The sequence below is a fragment of the Bufo gargarizans genome, chromosome 3 (genome assembly GCF_014858855.1).
Source record: "Bufo gargarizans isolate SCDJY-AF-19 chromosome 3, ASM1485885v1, whole genome shotgun sequence".
NCBI classification, from domain to species: domain Eukaryota; kingdom Metazoa; phylum Chordata; class Amphibia; order Anura; family Bufonidae; genus Bufo; species Bufo gargarizans.
The window spans coordinates 66,469,899-66,473,074 of NC_058082.1; positions in this window are offsets into that span (position 1 = coordinate 66,469,899).

A 3,176-nucleotide genomic window follows, 5' to 3' on the forward strand; every position below is an offset into this window, starting at 1 on the left:
AGGCTCCACTCTTCTGTATATTTCGCTATTACGACTATTACCATTATTTATTTTGTTCATAATTTAACCTGTTCATTATTTAACCTGTCATTTTAATTGACCACTTCCGCCCATTGGAACGCAATTTGCGTTCCACCGACCGGAAGTGACACTACACCACCTCCGTTTTTGGTTTTCTCACTCACTTTACCACCACTGTCGGCGCCTACTTTCAGACACTCTGGGGATTTCCTTTCCAGATCCTTGAGTGTTTGAATAAACTTTCTTTCTCTTCCCATTCTATACCTGGATGTTTTTACATTGAATATTGAATAAAGTGCTTTTGGATTACCATCAAGACGAGCTGAACAAACTCCCTTCTTTTCAGATTTACACCTGTGAATCGAAAAAGGTTAGGTATAATACTCATCGGCTAATAGGCAGTCTTTTAGGAGATGTGTCTCAGCTTGTCACTCTGGCTCTAGTCGTCTGAGCTGGGACGAGACTTTCTGGGCTTTCTTTTTGTTTCTTTGGTTCTTGGGCTTTTCCATTTTCTCCATGGTAATAGCACTGGCAAAGCTGGTATTTCAATGGCTGAGTGCGCTGTTTCAAGCACTGGAGGTTGTTCCAATTAAATGCTCAGTTCTGTTGCCACTGTCATCACTTTTTCTGTCCTGCAAGCTGTGTTTTTTTTTCTATTGGCAGAGATGGAGATGCCAAACGGGAACAGCCATATATTGTTTCTGGCGCAAAGCGTCCGTAAAAGGTTTGAGCAAACGACGAGCGTAGAAGGTTTTTATATTATAGGCAAGAGAGTCCGGGGTTAAGTCCAATAGCTTACAGATAATGTCCCTGGGGCAGTGGCGGATTATAATAGGGTCAGTAACCCCGGGCCCGGCATCCCTGGGGGGCCCAACGCCAACCCGAATGCCCACATACTGCGGCAGGGCACGGGAGCAAATAGTTCCCTGCCCCACCGCCGATTACAGCCATAGGCTTCAGGCCTAGTAGGCCTGAGGCCTATGCGGTAGCGAGATCCTTGCGCAGGCGTGCGTGACAATGAGGAATGCCTGCCTCACCATGCCGACACAGGTAAGTATTAGCTCAAATTTTTTTTTTATTCTGTGTGTGCCAACTTTGGGGGGGATGGGGGGGGGCAGAGGAGGACATGGGGCAGTGTGGTAGCAAATCAGTTCAGGTAGGCGGATTATTAAATGGGGGCAAATTCTTCATGTTGGTAGTGTGGGGCAAAATTACTTCAGGGGGTGCAGTGTGGGGTCAAAATACTTCAGGGGGTGCAGTGTGGGGGAAAATTACTTCATGGGGCAGTGTGGGGGCAAATTACTTCACGGGGTGCAGTGTGGGGGCAAATTACTTCATGGAGCGGATTAGGGGCAAATATTTTCATAGGAGTGCAGTGTGGGGGCAAATTATTTCATGGGAGTACAGTGTAAGGGGCAAATTATTTCATGGGAGTGCAGTGTGGGGACAAATTACCTCATGGGGAAGTGTGGGGGAAATTACTATATGGAGCAGTGAGGGGAAAATTACTATATGGGGGTAGTGTGTGGTAAATTACTATATGGGGTAGTGTGGAGTAAATTACTATATGGGGGTAGTGTGGTAGAAATTACTATATGGGGCAGTGAGGGGGAAATTACTATATGGGGCAGTGTGGGGGAAATTACTATATGGGTGTAGTGTGGGGGAAATTACTATATGGGGCAGTGTGGGGGAAATTACTATATGGGGTAGTGTGGGGGAAATTACTATATATGGCAGTGTGGGGGAAATTACTATATGGGGCTAGTGTGGGGGAAATTACATTATGGGGTAGTGTGGAGGAAATTACTATATGGGGGTAGTGTAGGGGCGTTTCTATTTTGGGGACCCTATACAGGCATTATTACCTGGAGCACAATATAGGGTGTTATTATTACTGGGGGCACTCTAGGGGACATTATAAGGGACCTTTGGGGTAATTTATCAAACTGGTGTAAAGTAGAACTGGGTTAGTTACCCATTGCAACAGATTTCACCTTTCATTTTTGACAGCTCCTTTGGAAAATGAAAGGTGGAATCTGATTGGTTGCTGTGGGCACCTAAGCCAGTTGTACTTTACACCAGTTTGATAAATGACCCCAATTATGAGAAACGTTTCTGTGTAACAAACTCTGTAGAGACGAGATGCGGCTGAAAGAATTTGTCATGGCGGTCTGGGTCAAATGGAGGAGAAGAGGAAAGAGAAGATTTACATGACTGGAGAAGTCACTGGATGTAACAGGTATGTGATGTTGTATTCCCCTATATGTAGAGCAGGCTCACTACTGTGACCTGTGTCTCATCTTCTCCTCCAAGTCTTTTCTTTATCATAATCACATGTATTTTAAATTTGGCAACTCAAATTTTAATTTGTCACCTGCAGTCCTATGTAACAGTGATAACTTTCTGTGTGCAGATAATGTAGTAGATGTTCCAATGCAGTCCTATGTAACACCCCACATAACATAATAGTTCACTGTGTTATGTGGGGGTGTTACATAGGACCTGCAGGTGACATCTATGAAATCTGTAGAGAGTTATGAGATGGTGGGGGTCTGACTCATGGCACCCCCACCAATCAGCTGTTTGAGTAGACCGCAATGTTAAAGTGAGTGCCGCAGCTTCTTTGCTCCTTACCAAGCACAGCTCTGTCCATTTAATAGCACTGTGCTTGGTATTACAGATCAGACCCAATCACTCAGATGAGACAGAGCTGCACCTAGATGTTAACGATGTCATATGGCCTAAGAAGAGACTTTGGCGCTTACAAAGCACCGCAGCCTCTTCATACAAAAAAAAAACTAAAATTAAAATAGAGGGGTGGGGGGCCTGAGTTGGGTAGACAGCCCCGGGCCTATCATGCACTTAATCCGCCCCTGCCCTGGGGGGGTTCTGTAGGTTTAGGTTTCGGTCTCAGTGCCCTATGTGTTCTCTCTATGACCAGTGACTGTTTATCAGATTCTTCTAGAAGGCTCAGAAATAGGTCGGATAGGGTGGGCATGATGTCAGTAGCTTCCACAGATTCTGGTATTCCCCTAATCCTCAGATTGTTGCGCCTATTGCGGTTTTCCAAGTCCTCCATTATAGTGTAGAGCTTATTAATATGTGCCTTCTGAATTTGTAGGTTCGCGGCAACTGCCCCTGAGTGGTTTATA